This window comes from Microtus ochrogaster, chromosome 10, assembly GCF_000317375.1.
Source record: "Microtus ochrogaster isolate Prairie Vole_2 chromosome 10, MicOch1.0, whole genome shotgun sequence".
Classification (NCBI taxonomy): domain Eukaryota; kingdom Metazoa; phylum Chordata; class Mammalia; order Rodentia; family Cricetidae; genus Microtus; species Microtus ochrogaster.
Window position 1 is genome coordinate 55,975,644 of NC_022016.1, and position 19,453 is coordinate 55,995,096.

At 49.7% G+C, this 19,453-nt stretch overlaps 1 pseudogene; it reads left to right on the top strand.

Moving 5' to 3' along the window:
- The first annotated feature begins 210 nt into the window (after nt 1–210).
- Nucleotides 211–19,164, top strand: LOC101999057 (annotated as a pseudogene).
- Nucleotides 19,165–19,453: the final 289 nt, after the last annotated feature.

The window sequence follows — 19,453 nt, forward strand, 5'->3', positions numbered from 1 at the left end:
TTTTTTTTTTTTTTTTTTTTGGTTTTGTTTTATTTGAGTCCAATAGGTTTAGATTCAAATTCTGACTTTTTCACTTCTTCCCCATGTGGCTCGAAGCAGACCACCAGACTCCAGAAGCCTCAGTTTCTCATCTGCAACCTGGGGAAAACAGGACGCTCCCCAGCGACACTGTTATGAAGATTAAGAATAAGGTATGCAATGTAGTCGGACATGCACGGTAAGTGGTCGAGTTAGTACCATCTCTGCCAGCTCCATTCTTATCTCCTTTTTCCTTAACACAGTCAAGTGTTGCCGATGGAGGAGGATGCTGGTGAGGGTCAGGGTCTGCCAGCGAGAGAGGCAGTGGGTCTGGAGACTGAAGTGGTGTGGCTGACTGCGAACCGAGTGGCATTGGATGGGGAAAGCAGTTGAGGACCAGATCCCGCAAGGCCGCTTTGGAAACCAGAATAAGGATTTAAGGATTTATGCCCAGTTAGGTCCGGAACCATTGGGCCATCTTACTCAGAGGGAGGAGTAGAGCCGTTGACCTTACGCAGCTGTGTGTCCGCTCTGCTGAAAGGCATGGGAGGATAGAGAGGTAGCCCGTGAGGGTTAGCTTCTGATGCCAGGGATGGAGGAGGGTCATGCGAAGTCAGAAGGTTAAACAACTTCCTATCTATCATAGGTAGAGCTACCTATTAGGAGACACAGTAAACATACTTCATTTTCTGACGCTAAGGATGCTAGGTAGGCAGATGCCAGGCGGAGGTGGGTCAGACAGCAGTGGACTGAAGATGGGAAGCTGTCTCTCCCCTTGTCTCTGTCTCTGCCTCTGCCTACACACACCCACCCACACACACACACACACGCGCTTCTCTCTGAGAACATTTACCTGCAGGAATGTTTTTTGGTGGATAGAATTTGAAGGTGGAGGAAAGAGAGAGCCTTCCACTTTTCTAGGTGGAGCTGACCTCCAGCAGACAGGAAGCAGGGGCGTGGTTAGCTTTGATTGCCAGTTGGACAGGATTCAGAGTTACCTAGGAGACATATATCCGGGTGTCTGTGAAGTTCCTAGATCATTGGATTTACTGAAGTGAGATGATCTAACCTGAATGTGGGCAACACCTTTCTACAGGGTGAGGTCCTAGACTAACTAAAAGGGAAAGGGGGGTCAGTTTTCCTCTCTTTCTCTCTCTCTCTCCTCTCTCTCTCTTCTTCCTTCTGTGGATGCAAAGTGACCAGCTGCTTCAAGTTTAATTGTTCCGCCTTCCCCAAGCTGAACCCTTGAACGGTGAGCCCCCCAAACCTTCCTTCCTAAAGTTATTTTTGTCAGACATTTCATCAAGGCTATGAGAAAAGTGAAGTGCAGTAATTATGTGTAAGATGCAGGGGAATGGCCCTGAACCTTTCTCCAAGATGGTGGGAGGCAGTGAGGATGGTGGTGGGACATTTGTAGATATGAGTGGGGATAAATGCCACACTATTCCTTCCTTAAAGCTTGTTTCTAGGAATGATCCCCAAGGGAAGGGATTTGGACATAGAACAGGCCACGGTTGAAAAAGAGGAAAGGAACCCAGGTTGGGGTTTGGCCCGGTTCAGGGTTTTGTACATTTGACAAATGTATCTAGAGTCTACCAAAGCCAGCCCAAACCAGTTGAGAGACAGAGTACAGTGTGCCTTATAAATCTAAAGGGGTGTGTGTGTGTGTGTGTGTGTGTGTGTGTGTGTGTGTGTGTGAGAGAGAGAGAGAGAGAGAGAGAGAGAGAGAGAGAGAGAGAAGTAACTGTGTAATTCTCTCCCCTTAGTGGTGACTTGGTGAGTGGCATGGGCACCAGAAATATGGAGGGAATGGGGGGGACTCAGGAATCCTAGAAACTCAGAAGACATCTGAATTCCTACAGGTCTCAGGGACTGAAATAATAACCATATCCAATGCCCAATAATAACAATTCACTAGCCTTATAACTTCATCCGTAGCTGTCCTGGTGCCCTGCTGTTCCTGTGAGAAAAACTTGGCCGAAGGCAATGAAAAGGAGGAAAGGGTTTATTTCATCTTACACTTGCGGGTCTCAGCATCGGGCAGAAAAGCCCATGCAGTGTTAGCTCTGAGCAGGGAACTCACAGGGAACTCACTCACATCCAATGACATATGGCACCTGCTGGTTCAGGTTCACTTTCTCATCTTCACCTAGTTTCCTCATACAGCCCAGGGGATGATACCTCCCATGGTGAGCTGGGCCCACCCACATCCGTCAAAAGTGGAAACATCCCTCACAGACATGCGTGCATACAGACCAACCAGACTCAACAGAAACTCTTCTTAGGGTTGTGTCAAACTGGCAGTTAAAGTTAACTTGGGCAATAGCTCAGGAACCATGAATTTTAGGCAAGGTGGGAGGGGAATACCCTGCGCATCCCATCAGAACATAATCAACACCCTGGCATTAGGTAGTCTGAGACACAGCTTAGGAAGGGTGAGTGAAAAGCTGTGGGCAGAGTTTAGGGAAACAAGTGTAGCAATATAGCATGGAGCCTGCGGCTGCGAGGGCAAGGATGCTGCTGACCTCGAGGCTGAGGGTCAGAGAGAAAAGAGTAATTGCCTCATTTTAGGGTCCCTTCATGGAAAAGGCCACCAACGAGAGCTGAAGTCAGCTGCAGCAAGCAGCAGCCTACAGCAGTGCGGCAGGGAGAAGTGAAGGAATGCGCAGCCTACCTCACCCCTCGCTTCCCTTACCGGTCTTTTCTCAGTGCTCCTATTGACCAAAGCCAGCTGAGGATAGGAGCTCAGTGACTGCTTGGTGCCTGGAGACGAGTGGATGGTGGTAGTGTTTGTGGGGGGTGGTCGTGATACCTCTCATCACCGTGACCAAACACCTGCGGAGAAGCAACTTAAAGAAGGGTGCATGGCTCATGGTTTGTGGGAACAATCCATCACAGCAAGGAGTCATGGAGGCAGAAACAGCTTGTGTCTGTGGTGGCAGGAGGGTGAGGCCGCTTGCTCAGGTTTGGAGGACCAGGAAGTAGAGAATAGACAGGAAATGGAATCAAGTCTCTGGTTGACCATCTTCCTCTGGTGAGGCTCCATCTCCTGATGATTTCACACGTTCTAAGAACACTGCCCCCATCTGGAGAATGTTGGAACATCCCTGGTCCACCAATAGGTGAGCTGAAGAGCTACCTTGTTCTAAGACACTAGCTCTGTACTTTGAAACACCGAGGAAACTCACAAGCAGTTGTTATCACAGTCCTTTTGACTATATCAGGGACTCTGCACGCAGCAGCTGTCTGAATGAAGGAGGCAGGAAGGAAGATTGAGACAGGAACGACAATGGCTGTTGGCACCGGGTCAATTATCTACCCGTCTCTGGGGATGCAGAGGAAGAACCATCTTTCTAGGTGGCATCTCAGGACGTCAGCACGTTGCCTATGGCTCCCTGCAGGGGAATTCAAGGCAGGACCTAGAGTCAGGGCACAGGTGTTGACTCCAGGAGGGTGGCAGAGAGCAGGCCCAGCAAGAGGTGAGCTGGGAACACAAACTGTAGGGTGACACCTGCTCACAGGGAGCAGAGGTGCCATGCCTGAGGTAGAATGTGGTAGATGAGCAGCTCCAACCAGTCCAGCCAGTACATGAAGCCGTGATGACGCTGGGAGTTGGGGAGAGAAGGAGAGCAGCCTCAGAGGTCTGGGGCCTGTGGTTATGAGGAGAGAGTCGGGCAGAATGTGTCCAAATAATGCAATGGTTCCATGCACATGAACTGGGTCTGCCACGGCTCCCGTGACAAACAGAAGGGACTTACTAGAGGCAGAACTTTGCCTGTGCCCTCCCCCAAAATAGGTATGTTAGTGTCGAACCCCCAGTACCCCAGGATGTGACCTTTCAAGATAGTCTTTCAGAGGACATTGAACTAAAATGAAGTCCTTATCCCAAGGCGACTGGTGTTCTTACAAACAGGAGAAATCTAAACACAGAGGACACTGTAAGGAAACACAGGGCCCTGAAAGATACAGACAAACTGAGGAGAGAGGCCTTGGGCAAATCCTCCCCTCCCCTTCTCCTGGAGATGCCTTGACCTCACCCTGTGGTAGCTCCAAGCGCTGCCTTCTGTAGTGTGAATAATGAAAACCCAGAGACGGATATTGGGGTTCAATCTGAAGATCAGAGAAGCAAAACAGCCAGCTGCTAGAAAAGTCTACCTCTGTCACGGCTGGGCCACTGCAGACTGAGCCCTGAGCCTCTGCCTCCTCCCATTTTATATTCCCCTTTAGTGCTGGGATTACAGGTGTGAGCCACTGCCACCACCTGGATCTGTTTCTGCATTGACCTTGTGTAGCCCAGGGTGGCCTTGAACTCACAGAGATCCCTCTGCCTGTCTCCCAAACCCTGGGATTAAAGGTATGTGACACCACTGCCCAGCCTCTAGTGGCTTAGTTGTACCCTCTGGTCTTCAGGCAAGTCTTATTTATTAAAACATAAATGAAATATCACTATAGCCTCCTGCTGCTGCGCATTGTGCAAAGTCAGGGAGCTTCGGGATGTGGGGTAGGGGAGAGGGTGGGCATGGATGGAGCGGGGAGAGGCAGCTGTGCAGGTCAAGTCCTGTGGCGGAGGAGAGGAATATCCATTGCTTGACGAGTGGCTGCAGGCCTCCACAGTTGACAGCTGTGCCTGGCAGGAGCAGCTGTGTGGAACTGGCTTGGAAGGAAGGACGAGCTCTGTAAGAGGATGTTGGAGGCCCTGGGGTCAGCAAAATGGCAGGACTGCTGTGGGAACAGATTTGTTATCTTAGCGTAAGCGAGGCAGAAGACAGAACCCAGGGACCTATAAAACTCGGTGGAAGCGGTGGAAGCGCTTTGCAGGGGGCTGGGGCGAATATACGATGACTCAGAGTCACAAGGCACAGACTCACAGATGGCCCTAATTCCTTCTCCCCTCCCCCGCCCTGCCCTCAGCAGCCAAGGTTACCCGCAGCTGGCGGTGGCATCCCTTGCCTCTCTTCCATCTTCTCAGACGTCATTGCTCAAAGTCACCATGCCCTAGCTGTTCCTGTGAGTTCTTCCCACACGAGGCTCTTGAAGCCCGTTTTAAAACAGAGTGGAATAGAAAAGAGCCTGTGCATTGGGCACTCTGCTTGGAAAAAGCACCTTGGAATTTAGGAACAAAAGCTGGGGAGAAAGAAAAGCAAGAGCAGAGAAAGCATGCCCAGCTGGGCACCGTGTCTCTGTGGGCCCAGAATATCTGTGAACATCTGTGGGTGGCGGCAAAATGCAGAAGACTTCATAAAAGACTGGGATTGAGGGAGGCCTGGGTCCGTTATGGTTTCTGCGAGGTATCCTCAGAATCCAGCCTGAAACGACCTCCATCTCTAGACCTCCCCACACTTTTTTCTTTTTAAAGGCTTTGAATTTGCAAAACTCCTGCCTCAGTCTCCCCAGCTCTTTTTTTTTTTTTTTTTTTTTTTTTTTTTTGAGACAGGGTTTCTCTGTGGTTTTGGATCCTGTCCTGGAACTAGCCAGGTTGGTCTGGAACTCACAGAGATCTGCCTGCTCTGCCTCTCAAGTGCTGGGATTAAAGGCGTGTGCTACCACCGCCCGGCCAGGTCTTGTTTTAAGGAGGCTTTTAGCCAAATCACTGAATGAGAAGCTAGGTGTGTCTGCCAACTATTGACTCACGTCTGTAGAGGGCCATCCAGGATTTGAATATCTACCAGTTCCCAGCGCTCCAGCTCTCTGTGACTGTGTAGCACAGCCCCAGATAGCACTCATGCTGTTCACAGACTGGTGGTTGGGGAGAGCTGGTTAGAAACAGTGCATCTCAGCCTCATTCCATATTGTGGGGACAAGTGAGATCATCTGAAGGCCCTAGCACTTGCGAGTCTGCAAGTGGAGGCTGGGACCTTAGCTGGGGCTGAACCAGGCCCTAGAGGTGGTCTTTCACTGTAGCCTGGGCTCTTTCATGGACTAAGGACTGGGTGCCATGGGTAGGTGTCTTCAGAGTGAGCTAGTAGTCTTTGAAATCTTAATACATATTAATGTAATACATAATGGGCTACATTCTACTTATTAGCTCCGTGGGATCTGTCCATCTGGAAAGGAGAAGAAACTATTAAAACTATGCCCTTGGAAGTTTGCCTGATTCTCTCTCTCTCTCTTTCTCTCTCTCTTGATTTTTCAAGTCAGGGTTTTTCTGTGTAGCTTTGGTGCCTGTCCTGGAACTAGCTCTTGTAGACCAGTCTGGCCTCAAACTCACAGAGCTCTACCTGCCTCTGCCTCCCAAGTGCTGGGATTAAAGGCATGAGACACCACCACCTGAGTAACTTGCCAGAATGACACGGGCTCCTAGAGATAGAAGCAGGATGGGAGAGAAGAGTACTGCTCTTGCAGGGGACCTGAGTTCGGTTCCCAGCACATTGAACAGCTCACAGCCACCTGTAACTACAGCTCCAGAGAGTTCCGTGTTCTCTTCTTTGACTTCTGTAACTGCGGAGCCGTGTTCCCTGCCTCTCCACATGTGTCTGAAAGCTGGAAGTTCCCTATATTGTGTTAGCGGCCAGCTTCTCTTACTTCAACGCGCCCTTCTCTCATTTCACAAAATGATTTGGCATGAAATTCTGTTTTCTTTCCACATCACTACGATGACCAAGTTACTCTCTTTTCATGGTTGGCAAGACTTCAAAGTGTTTGGTTTGGTTTTAGGTTCAAAGACCTGCTATCTGCTAAGAAAATAGGATGGAAGAACAGAGCCTCCCGATGACCCTGAAGAATTGTTTCGTCTCCGGCAAAAAGCCTCTAAAGAGGTGGCCCATCTACAAAGCCGTGAACTTTGCAGTATTAATTCATAGTCAGTTGCAATGGATATGCACACAAGCCTTTGCACAGAAGAAGACACATCTACAAAACAACCAGTCTTCCTGAAAGCCGAAGCTCCCTCCACCCCCACAGTGAGGCAGAGCTCATCAAACACAGGAGTCCTGAGAAGGTCAAGCGTGACTTGAGAGAGGGAGAGAAAGATGATGCGGGAGGTAGGCAGGGCTAGCCCAGGCCACAGCAAGCAAGGCAGTTTTATCCTCAGTGTGCTGGGGAGCTGGGGAGGGCTGCAAGCAGAACAGGGAGATGCCGTGTGTGTCTTTAAAGAGCTTACTGTCCATTCTTTTTTTAAAAATATTTATTTATTTATTATGTATACAATATTCTGTCCGTGTGTCTGCAGCCAGAAGAGGGCATCAGATCTCATTTCAGATGGTTGTGAGCCACCATGTGGTTGCTGGGAATTGAACTCAGGACCTTTGGAAGAGCAGGCAATGCTCTTAACCGCTGAGCCATCTCTTCAGCCCTTACTATCCATTCTGTGTGCAAAGTGGGTTGTAGGAGGCCGGAAGGAGAACACAGCTGTGGTTTGCACAGAAGGAGATGGCCACATCATCTAGAAGTCTGGGGATGGGGATGGGGACAAGAAGGTGGGGTTCCAGTGTGACCTCCAGGGCTGGCTTCTGGGGATGAATGAAAGAGCAACCAGGAGTGACTTTCAGTTTGTGGATTGAAGAACTTTGTAGACAGGGTTGTACTATGCACCCAGATTTCCTTAGGAGGAGATACGCAGGGCTGGGGTATATAGCTCTGTGGTATCACATTTACCTAACATGCAAGGCCGTGGATCTAGATTCCCAATACCACCATAAACAGAAAAAGGTGGAAGCATTTAGAGGAAGTAGGATGGAGCAGGCTGGAAACTAGAAGTTTATTTTTAGCCAAGTAAGTGTCTGAATTGTTTATTTGGTACCCTGCCCCTAAAATGAAGATGTCTAATAGGTAGTTGCATAAGAACCTGGTGCTCCGTGGGAGGCCAGGAAGTCACGGGTAAACAGATGCTATCTGTGAGCCAGGGGAACTGTACAAGACAGCCTCGGGAGGAAACACAGGGAAAGGGAATTCAGGAGCCTTAGTTTTGTTTCTATTGCTGTGATGCAACACTGACCAAAGCCAACTCAGGGAGGAAAGGGTTCATTGCACCTTACACCCTACAGCCCATCACAAAGAGAAGCCAGGGCAGGAACTCAAGGGAGGAACCTGGAGGCAGGATCTGAAGCAGAGGCCATGGAGGAATGCTGCTTACTGGTTTGCTCCTTATGGCTTCCTCAGCCTGCTTGCGCTCTCTCTGTCTCTGTCTCTGTCTCTGTCTCTGTCTCTGTCTCTGTCTCTCTCTCTCTCTCTCTCTCTCTCCCTCCCTCCCTCCCCTCTCTTCCTCCCTTCCTTCCTTCTTTTTGATTTTTTAAAAGATATTTATTATGTATTCTGCCTGCATGTATCCCTGCAGGCCAGAAGAGAGCACCAGATCTCATACAGATGGTTGTGAGTCACCATGTGGGTACTGGGAATTGAACTCAGGGCCTCTGGAAGAGCAACCAGTGCTCTTAACCTCTGAGCCATCTCTTTAGCATCTGCCCAGGAGACACCATTCACATTAATCATTAATTAATATGTCTTGCAGACTGGCATAAAGGCTAATAGTATGGAGACATTTTATCAATAAAGATTCCTCTTTTAAGACATTTGTGTCACGTTAACAAGACCAACTAACATATCAGGGCTTACTGGGACAGGCTCATGCTGGGGACAGTCAACAAGAGGCAATCTGAGGAGAGGGGATCTCGAGGGCAGACCCACTTCAGACTAGGGTCCAGCAGAGAAGGCAGAAGTAATGTCAGAGAACTGATGGCCTGTAGGAATCTCAGAAGTCCTTGTGGAGGCAATCTGGAGAGAGGTCTGCTTTCCTCTGATCTTGAATGTTGGGTTCTGGAAGGGCTGCTGCTAATATATTACAGGGAAGTGTGGTCAGCTCACAGGAAAACCAAGGGGGCTCTGGATCATGCCCCTTCTTCCACTCCCATGTTTGCCCCACTTAGCAAACAGAGGATTTTCTTCCTCTTTGCCCCTTTGCCTCTGTGCCCACTGTGTTGCTCAGAATAGGTGTGACCTGGATGAGAACACAGAGCAAATGCCCTGCGGACTTGGTAGACTGCCCCAAAGGAGACTAGCTGTATAATGAAATCTACAAGACTAGAGGAAAGGGGACGCTGAGGAGCCGGGACAAAATAACTCCAGAGAACTCTGCTGGCCTCTGGGATGATCAAAGAGTGGTGTTTGCGTCTCACCCTAAAACCATGCAGAACCCCATTACCCCCAGGGAGAACATCCCAGCAAGCTCACTGTATAGACAGAGAACCAGGTAGAGAGGAATCGTCCAGAAGGTTATAAGAAAGGAGGATGTCAGGGGTCCTGTCTCTTCATCTGAGCACCTACAGTGGATCCCTGGGGTGGCATGGGCTGGGGGAAGGGCATCAGAACCTGTTTCTAGAAGAGCTGAAACCCTCCTTTAACAGGTGTTCTGGGTGGTGATAGTGGATGGGCTCTGAGAGGCACCAGAATAGTGAGGGACAGGGCTCTTACACCCTCCAAATCCAACCTTTGGTGTGAGTTCAGCCTGCTGTCCCCTGGGAAGTGGTGACCACCGGCAGCCATGAGGCCGAGAAGCGGCTGTGGCTGGTTGGGTGGCAAAGTTGAAGCTGAAATATGAGGTGCAGAGGGAAAGAGAATAAATAGGAGACTCTGTTGCTGCTACTGGAGTTGTTAGGGTCAAAGCCTGGTCCACTTGTCCTTAACAGGTCAATTAAATAAAGCACTAGTGAAAGTGAGATTTATTCAGCATACCACATTTTACTTTTAATCATGTGTGTGTGTGTGTGTTTGTGCATGTGAATGCATATGCTCACAGAGGCCAGAAGAGGGCATCCTTGCCCCCGGGGCTGGACTTACAGGCAGGAGTGAACCTCCTGGTGTGGGTGCTGAGACTCATACTCAGGTTCTGTGCAAGAACCACACATGTTCTTCTTTTTTATATTTATTTATTTATTATGGATACAATATTCTGTTTGCATATATGCCTGCTAGAAGAGGACACCAGACCTCATTACAGATGGTTGTGAGCCACCATGTGGTTGCTGGGAATCGAACTCGGGTCCTTTGGAAGAGCACGCAATGCTCTTAACCGCTGAGCCATCTCTCTAGCCCCCCATACATGTTCTTAACTGCCTAGTCATCTCTTCACCCTTCAGTGTGGCCACATTGAGAAAAGGAACAAATAAAGACGTTCATCGAACCCCACAAGTCCAGCGTTGAGGTCCCGACATGAGACTTAGGTTTAAATGGAGGCCAAGAGGTATTTATAGCTAAGAGGAGGACCAGTCAAAGTGTGGCCTGCATTATCTCAGATTTAGACTGCCTTCTAAGGATGGTCTGCCAAGTTCCCAGAACTATGTGAAAGAAATCTCTTCCTGAGAGATGAAGTTCAGCCTTTCCGATCTCCCAGCTTGAGATCCCAGGGGGGTTTTCAGTTTCTTGTGGGGGTCCCTCCAGTCTGAAGCTGAAGGGAGGGCACACGTGTCTCTAGAGACCATTTCCCCACCTGTTACCTAGCTGATGACCCACTCCTGGTTCCCACCTTCCCCAGGTACCTCCCCCAGCTAATTTAAACTTCCTTGAAATAGCCCCACGTCCCCCCAGTTAATACTGCCCGGGCAGCCATAATTTATTTGTTTCCTGACTTCAAAGAAACAAAAACCAAAAAAACCTTCTTCGGAAATGCTTAGCTGGGGCTCTTTCGCTTCCTCACAGTGCAGGCAGGTGCTGCTGCCTCCCACTGGTCTGCCCACCTCTCTGCTCTGGAGTCCTGTTCTCTGGAGGGCATTCTTTGTGTTCTGCAGATGAGCAAACATTTCTCTCCCCATCTGATGACACTTGTTTGGACTCCTCTGTCTATCCTGGTGATGTCTGAACTGTCAGGAAGCAAGAATGCCTCTTTCTCTGGGATATTTAAGAATTTGAGAGTGAAGTGAAGACACCGGGCACAAAGTTGGAAACAAGAAGCTATCCATTGTCCAAACTTCCATCCTCTGAAAGCCCAAATGGGGAAGGGGTAACTAAGGGCCTTCTGCAGAGAAAGAAACTATCTTGGAGACTGGGGAGGTCACTGAACTTCCTTGGGAAACAGGCCTTCATCTGGAGGCTGGGGAGGGGGAGGAATTTACAGAAACCTCATCCCGAAGATCAGGGGAACATAACAGGCGTGGGACTGTAGCTCAGTAGTCCAGCACTTGCCTGGCACTAAGTCCTCATTTTTTTTTTTTTTTTGATTTTTTCGAGACAGGGTTTCTCCATGGCTTTTGGTTCCTGTCCTGGAACTAGCTCTTCTAGATCAGGCTGGCCTCGAACTCACAGAGATCCACCTGCCTCTGCCTCCTGAGTGCTGGGATTAAAGGCCTGCGCCACCACCGCCCGGCCTAAGTCCTCATTTTGACCCCCAACCTGTGGGGTGGGCAGGGTTGGGGAGGGAGGGCACATAATATATTTTCAATAAAAATGCTAGTTATGTTTATGAATAAAAGGAACTCTGGCTGGTTAAAAAGGGGAATTTTGGAATATAAACACTTCTGTGTTTATTCAAAAGACTTATCAAGATGTTTGATACACAGCCAGTCTTTAAGTCTCTGAGATTCCTTTCTTTCTTTCTTTCTTTCTTTCTTTCTTTCTTTCTTTCTTTCTTTCTTTCTTTCCTTATCTCTCTCTCTCTCCCTTCCTTCCTTCCTTCCTTCCTTCCTTCCTTCCTTCCTTCCTTCCCTCCCTCCTTCTTTTCTTCTTTCTTTTTTCCCCCCAAGTCAGAGCTTCACTGTGTAGCTATGGCTGTCCTGGAACTCTCTCTGTAGACCAGGCTGACCTTGAACTCAAAGAGATCCACTTTCCTCTGTGCTGGGAATAAAGGCATGCACCTCCACCTTTGGGCTTAGTCTCTGAGATCTTTGACAAAATCTCCAGGGAAGGAAAAGATGCATCTGCAGGAATCCCCAAATTTTCCCACTAAAGATGGTCTTTCTTGGCCCATTCTTCCCTGCACTTGGGAAATAGGATAAAGAAAATTCATCTTCATCTTCCACAACAGAGGGAAGCTCAGGCAATCTCCTTTTGGCATTTCCTTCCTTCCTACATGGCTGCAAATTCCAGTCTTTTCGCTTTTATTAAGTAGGCAAGAGTGGCGAAGGAAGGGGCTCCTGGGCTCAAAGAGTTTAATGTCCTACAGTTAGAGGCTAAAGGCTGCTTGTTGCCACCGAAGTACTGTCTCCATCCAACCTACACACACACTAGATTCTGATCTCAGTTTTGTTTTTTTAAACCACCACCAGAAAGGTAAAGGGCTACAGTTTTTAAATTTTTTAGATTTACGTTATGTGTATGAGTAAGTGTTTTGCCAGCAAGTATGTATCTGCACCACATGTGTGCCTAGTGCCCTCAGAGGTCAGAAGAGGGTGTTGGATCCCCTGAAACTGGAGTTTCTGATGGTGGTGAACCACCATGCAGCTGCTGAGAATTGAACCCAGGTCCTCTGTAAGAGCAGCGTGTGCTCTTAACCACTGAGCCACCTCTCCAGCTTCAGTTTTGAATTCTTTATGTAAATGCTCTATGTTGTAGCTTAGGGAGGGGCACTTAAACACGGGCCTTTCTTGTAATAATAGTCCCTTACACCTCTCTCTCCCACTAGGCTATGGGCTGCACAAATGCAGAGGCCGTGGTATTTTAGCCAGGTGATACTCATGAAGTTAGAGGGCTGAGGCGTTGGCTTTCCCATCCACAGCTGATGGAGCTAAGCATCAGAGGCCGACTCTGGACCGGATGAAGTAAGCCACAGACGCGTGGGCTTTCTGCTAGCGAAGGCCAGAATTGCTTTTATCCATCCAGCTGAAGAAAGTGAAGGGGATTTGTTGGTGTTTCTGTCTGCAATTCATTCTTAACAAAATCAGAACACAGAGCAGGAGGTTAAGGTGCATACTCCTAAAAGGAAAGGAAAGAGGAAGGCAGAGGGGGCACGCCCACTCTTTCCTCAAACTCATCTTTAAGGTAAGCCCCTCTTCCTCTCTGAAAAAGGAAGGAGAAGGCAAACCAGGAGTGTCATACCAAAGGCAGTTTGCCACATGCTACAGAAAAAAACCCTGAATTCAATATAGTTCACACAGGCTAGTGGATATCAACCATCCCTGGTGCTCCAACATCCCAGTGGGGTTCTTTTTGCTTTCTTTTGGGGGGTGATCCCCCGCCATCTAGGAAGGTGGGGAGGTAGGGTCTGGTCATTTTTAGAAGAGAGGAAAGTGCTAGGGTCTTGCCTTCATCCCTCCTGAGCTATACTGAGAACCGTGGACTAGTATTTGGCAAGCAGGGGTACCTCACACTTCCAACTCATAAGGCAAGATTCCCAACATTAGATTCTGTCTTTGGTGATCAGTCCGAGGGGCAAAAGGCAGCCGTGTCTGGTTCCTATGCTGGCAGCAGCTTCTGTGTGACTGTCTGGGAGACTGGGAAAGCCAGTCACTAACCACAGCCACAGCAGAAGTGGTATCCCCTGGGACTGATTCTGGTGCGTGGCCGCTAAGTCTGGTTCTCGTTGTCCCCGAAGATCCCACAAGTTCACCAGAATCCAGATTTGAAAAGTTTCTTTTCTGCGTTAGTCAGCCTGCACCAGAGTCTGCAGCAGGTAAACGGAACAAAGCAGAGAGAGACTGTGTATGGAATGGCTGTCGACAACAGGCCCAGGAAACGAGGCTGACGCTAACTGACTCTCAGGGCTTGCTGGAGCCAAGGACTGTGAAAACTCAGATTTCGGCAGTGTGCTCTAGGGAATTAATATTTGGTGAAAGCATTAGAACTTCTGGTCACTCAGAATGAAGTGCCGATTTCAAGCAAGACTCGGAGACTCAGGGGTCATTGCTATGTAGCAGTATGACTAACATGGAGATCTGAGGAACAAGGACGTGGCATGGATACGAACTCATATTCGAACTCCCAAGTTCAAGTGTTCACCTTCAGTTACCGTGATTGAAGACTCATCTATTGTATGCAGAGGCAGGGACCAAGGGAAGTGCTAGCAGGGCAAAGTTCAGAGCCAAGGGAAGCTGGCTCTAAGACAGAGCTGTCCTTTGGAATTTAGAGCCGCAGTGAGTTTCAGAGATAGTTAGAAATTTCGCCAAAGGAGAGGAGGGGAAGACACACTCGAGGGGATTCCTTCTCTTCAAAACTCTTACATGGAAGCTAGACAATATGATCAGCAAGTAACAGTCTGCTTGGGATGCGGAGTAGAAGGAGGGATCTGAGGAAGAGGATGGGGAGGAAGAGGGAGAGGAGGAGAGAACTGAGGAAAAGGAGGAGGAGGGGGAGGAGGGAGAGGAAGAGGATAAGGAGAAGTTGGGGGAGGAAGAGGTGGAGGAGAACAAGGGGGAGGAGGAGAGAGAGGAGGAGGAAGTATCTGAGAAGATGAGGAGGAGAAAGGGACGGAGTGGAGGGAGATGAGAGACAGAGGGGAGGGGAGAAGAGAAAAGATTTTAGGAGTGCAGAGATGTAGAACTAGAGATTTGGCACACAGAAAGCAGTTACTACAAAGTCAAAACCAGGAAGAGAGGCAAAAAGGGATTTAAAAAAATGTGGTGATCTATTGGCAAAATTTAGACACTTATAGAAGCAGATTCAGAGAGTGCAGACCAAGGATTTGATCGTGTAATTTTGGATTGGATGAATTCATGAATGTGAAGATCAAGATCCTTATTTTGGTAGGTGATTTTGAGTAGCCAGAAAGTTCCGTTTGCTTGGTTTGTTGACTGAATCTTGGCTGAAATAGTGGTCTACAGAACAAAGCTCTATGATGCCATAAATTCCGGGTTTAAAAATGGAAGCTTGCTTCTCTGTGCGATGTACCTCACTGCCACCCTCTTTGCATTTCCACAACGGACCTGAGGCGGGATGAAAAACACAGGGGAAACTTGCGGGACTTGAGAAAGGAGAGGAGCCCCTCACACCAGGATTAAATTAATATGTAAGAGTTAGCCAATAAGAAGCTAGAGCTAATAGGCCAAGCAGTGATTTAAATAATATAGTTTCTGTGTGGTTATTTCCATTTCTGGGCAGCTGGGAAACAAACAAGCGGCCTCCTTCAACAGTAACTATCGCGCTTCTTCTTTTTTTTTTTTTTTTTTTGGTTTTTCGAGACAGGGTTTCTCTGTGGCTTTGGAGCCTGTCCTGGAACTAGCTCTGTAGACCAGGCTGGTCTCGAACTCACAGAGATCCGCCTGCCTCTGCCTCCCGAGTGCTGGGATTAAAGGCGTGCGCCACCATCGCCCGGCTGCGCTTCTTCTTTTAAAATTCCTTCAATTCCATCATTTTTCGTTCCTGTCCCACCAATCTTTGATCCCCATGCTGAGCAGAAATGCATTTGGCTCACTCCCGGCTTTACCAAAGGCACTGAGGATGGGAGAGCTAAGCCATTTGAAGTCGAGAGGAGTCTCTTCTCTCGGAGTTTGTTAGTTTTTCACATCATGAACAGATGCTGACTTGTGCTGAATGCCTTCCTTCACAGTTTGAAGTCATCACATTGCTCCTCTCTTTTTCTGTTTTCCCATGGGTCCCAGCCCTGTTCTGGCGGTGCATGTCACGGTCAAGGATGGCGGGCTTTCTTTCCTTGCCCCAGTCTCAGAGAGCAGAGGTGGAGTCCTCCCTGCTCCCAGTCCTCTCAGGGTGAAATGACTTTTGGGATTTCTTTTCCTTGCAGAGTCTACAAGATGTCCTTGACAGACTCATGTTGATGTGTACCTTACAGAACATTCCCTTTTGTGTTTATCCAAGAACTCCAGGGTGTCTGTAAAGGAAGTCATAACGAAAGGGATGAGGAAAATAGCCCATGCTGACCTGAATCTCCATTTGCAGCACTCCTACAAAGCAGGGCTTAGTCCGCATCCTGGATAGAGGCGAGAACAGGCTCAGAAGAGGTGAGATGCTTTGCATAGGACGTGTGAAAGCCTGACTGGACCCAAATCTTGAGCTTACAAACTCTACTGGCAGGGGGGAGGGGGAGAGGATGCTGATGTTACTCAATTGGTAGAGTGCTTGCCTAGCACACACCACCAAGGCCTGGCTTCTAACCCCAGCACTGCCTAAACTAGGTCCAGTGGTGCACACCCGTGATGCCAGCAACAGGGAGGTGGAGGTAAGAGGATCAAAGCTCAAAGCATTCTCTACACCTTGAGTTTCCAGACAGCCTGGACTTTACGTGGGAAAGAAGATAAGAAGAAGAAAAGAAACTCCCTTTGTTTTCTCCTAATAGAGAAGTGAGACCAGGTCCCCAATTCACCAACCACCCTTGGGCTTCCCTGCCCTGCCCTGCTCCCTTGGAGCCTCGGCACCATGTCCCTGAGTCTGGTTCCTCACTTCTTTCTCCCAGCTTCCCAATTTCCACAGTGGAAGGCCTTGTGGCCCTTTGTCTATGCTCTCAGATCTTGCAGGGTTTCTGAAGTGGATGCGTCTCCTGCCCGTGTTGTGAATATTGGCAACATGCACAAGTTCCTTGGGTGAGGGTCGGAGTTCCTTCCTGCTCTGATTCTGCTGGTGCTGAAACAGGCTGGCACTTGCTGCTGCCTGGCCTGCTCCTTTCCCTGCCTCTGGCAACAGGCTGGACCACTTCCTAATGCCTACTGATGGTCTCTCGCTACTTCTTGCTCTGCTCTGTCTCCCAGGTGTCCTTCCTTGCCACATGCCTCTCAGTGACCAACCTGACACAGACCTTGGCAGTTGTGCCTTGGACTATAGAGGGGCTCTGCCTCAGCGGCTCAGTGTCGTCTCTGCCTCCGGATGCTTTCTCTGCTTTTCCCAGACTCAAGTTCCTGGGGATGAATTTGCATCTCACCCGACTCCTGCCAGAAGGTCTCCGAGGCTTAGGACAGTAGCAGAAACTCTTTTGTAGACCATCCTTTAAAGAGGAAACCCCTCTTTCTCCTCCCGAAGCCTTTGCAGACCTGATTTCCCTCCAGAGACTCCTTATCTCGGGCCCCTGTCTGGACAAGAAGGTAGGCATCCGACTGCCTCACAGTCTACAATGGCTGGCTATCAAGAACAGTTGTCTTCAGGATGTGGGGGAGCTGGCTGGCACGTTTCCAGATCTGGCAAAAGGCTCTTCTTCCAGGGATCTGTGGACCCTACACCTGTTGGATTTGTCATTCAGCCAGGGACTGACGATGGCTAGTCCTGGGTCCCTCCAGGGTCTCCAGTTGGAGACTCTAAACCTGGACCAAACACATCTGGAGGCAGCGAAGGTGAAGGCCCCTGGGACTCCAGAAACTCAACATCTTGTCTGCGCAGCTCACTACCATGGCTGAACTGCCCGCTGAGGCTGTGGCCCACTTCGAGCTGCAGGAGTTGAATGTAGGAGGCAACAAGATAAGAAATATAACTCAGGAGGCCCTGGCTTCCCGCCACAGCCTGAAGATCTTGAATCTTCCGAGTACTGGCCTGACGAAGCTACCACTGGGGTTTCTCGTTGCCATGCCTTGACTTCAGAGACTGAACCTGGCTGGAAACCAACTGCAGAGCCCGACGCTATGCATGAATGAGACCAGAGACATGTCAGGACTGATGACTCTGAATCTGGCAAGCAATGGGCTGAGCATCCTGCCTCCGGGCACCTTCTCCTGTTTACCACACTTGCGGGAACTGCTGCTTTAGGACAAGCTGCTCTCCCTGGAGGGGCAGCTCTTCCAGAATCTACAGCAACTAGAGACCTTGAACTGGGATTAAAAAAAAAAAAGCCCTGCTTAACCTGGGTAAGGACTGGTTGACTGCTCTGCCTGCGCTGACTACCCCTAGCCTGCTAGACACCTAAATATCACTGAGCCCAGACCCTGGTTTCTGGAGAGCAGAGACTCTGCAAACCCTGAAACTGAAGCTTCCCTCTCTCCCTGCTCCGGTGGTATTGTCCCTGACCCAGTGGTATTGTGCCTGCCTGTGTACCTGACCAGCTTAGAGCTTCATGCAGCCTCAGGCCTGAAACACTGGAAGTTGTCCCTGAACGTCTTTCCTTTTTTGGAGAACTTAACTATAAAAGGCAGGGGACTGAAACTGGAGGTGCAGAACGCCTCAGAGGTCTTCCCTGCTCTTCGGCAACTTTCCCTGCTCCAGAATAGCTTGGAGGCCTTCTGCTCCCAAGACACCTCCAACATTTTCCTCTGGCAGCTCCCAAAGCTTCTGTTCTTAAAGATCTGGGGGAGCTGGAAGCAGTTCCAGACCCCGCCTTATCACTGGGCTGCCCAGCCTACAGCTGCTGAAGCTGGAGACCCTTCAATCCATAACGCAGCCCAGGGCGGTGCAGCTGGAGGAGCTGGTGGGTGAGATTCCACAGCTCCAGGCACTACAACTGTCTGACACAGGGCTCAAGTCACTGTCGGCCACTGCTTTCCAGCGTCTGGGCAGGACTTGGTGCTGCATGGCAGTCTGAGGGAGTATAGCCCTCAGATGCCCAAGTACATATACATTTTGCAGTCACACTTGGCTTGCCAGTGTGCCAACGCATGGATGGAGCCGTGGGTTAAGCAGTTCACTATACCATACATATAAATACTAGACCCGCAGTTATGTCTAGCAGAAGCGGGTGAGCCCGCTGAGCGTTCCCTTTTCTCCTTTCTATGGAACCACTGCCCCCAGATTTTGGAGTTAAAGCTCTTTCTAGGCAGCTTTGCTTTCGTGTTTCTGCTAATTGCCTTGCCACTCTTCCAAGAAGCCAGGAACTCTTGGCTCCCTTACCTGCAGGCCTTGTTCAGGCTTTGGCTCCAGGGTCAGAGGGGGTCAGGGGGATGAAGGAAAAAGATTCCTCTTTGACGTCTTCACTTGGTCCCACTGCAGGCAGGACCAAGGCTGGGTTTTAGAGGAATTTCTGCCTACCCTGGAGGGCTTCCTTCCAGCTGGCCTGGGGCTACACCTCTGCCTCCCTGATCGAGACTTTGAGCCTGGTAAGGATGTAGTTGATAATGTGGCAGACAGCATCGTGAGCAGCTGTGTTATACTCTGCGTGCTGAGCGGCCGGGCCCAGTGTGACCCTCGCTGTCGCCTGGAGCTCCACTTGGCCACCTCTCTCCTGCTAGCTGCCCCCTTCCCTCCAGTGCTTCTGCTAACCTTCCTGGAACCCATTTCCCGACACCAGCTCCCCGGTTACCACCTACCGGCTCGGTTGCTTCGACGAGGAGACTACTGCTGTGGCCCGAGGAGGATGAAAGAAAGGATGGTTTGGGGGCTTGGCTGAGGAGCAAGCTGGCACAGCCAGGCTTGGAGTAGGGTGGCACATGTGAATTTTAGGGTGGAGGTAGGAGAGGTAAGCCAGCTTGACAGGGAGTCAGTGTGTCTGTGGAGAGCAGGGCAGAGTGGGGCTGAGAGCCTGAAGTCAGCTTTTGCGGGTGCAGGCATCCACATGCTGGTGACACAGGTTGGTGGGCGTCGGGGACATGGGGATGGACTGGAGGTTGAAGGAGGAAAGCTGAGAGATGGCAGGTGCCCATGGGGCATGTGGCATTCCCACGATCTCTAAAACCTCAGTAAACTGGCTAAATCCAAGAAATGATGAGTT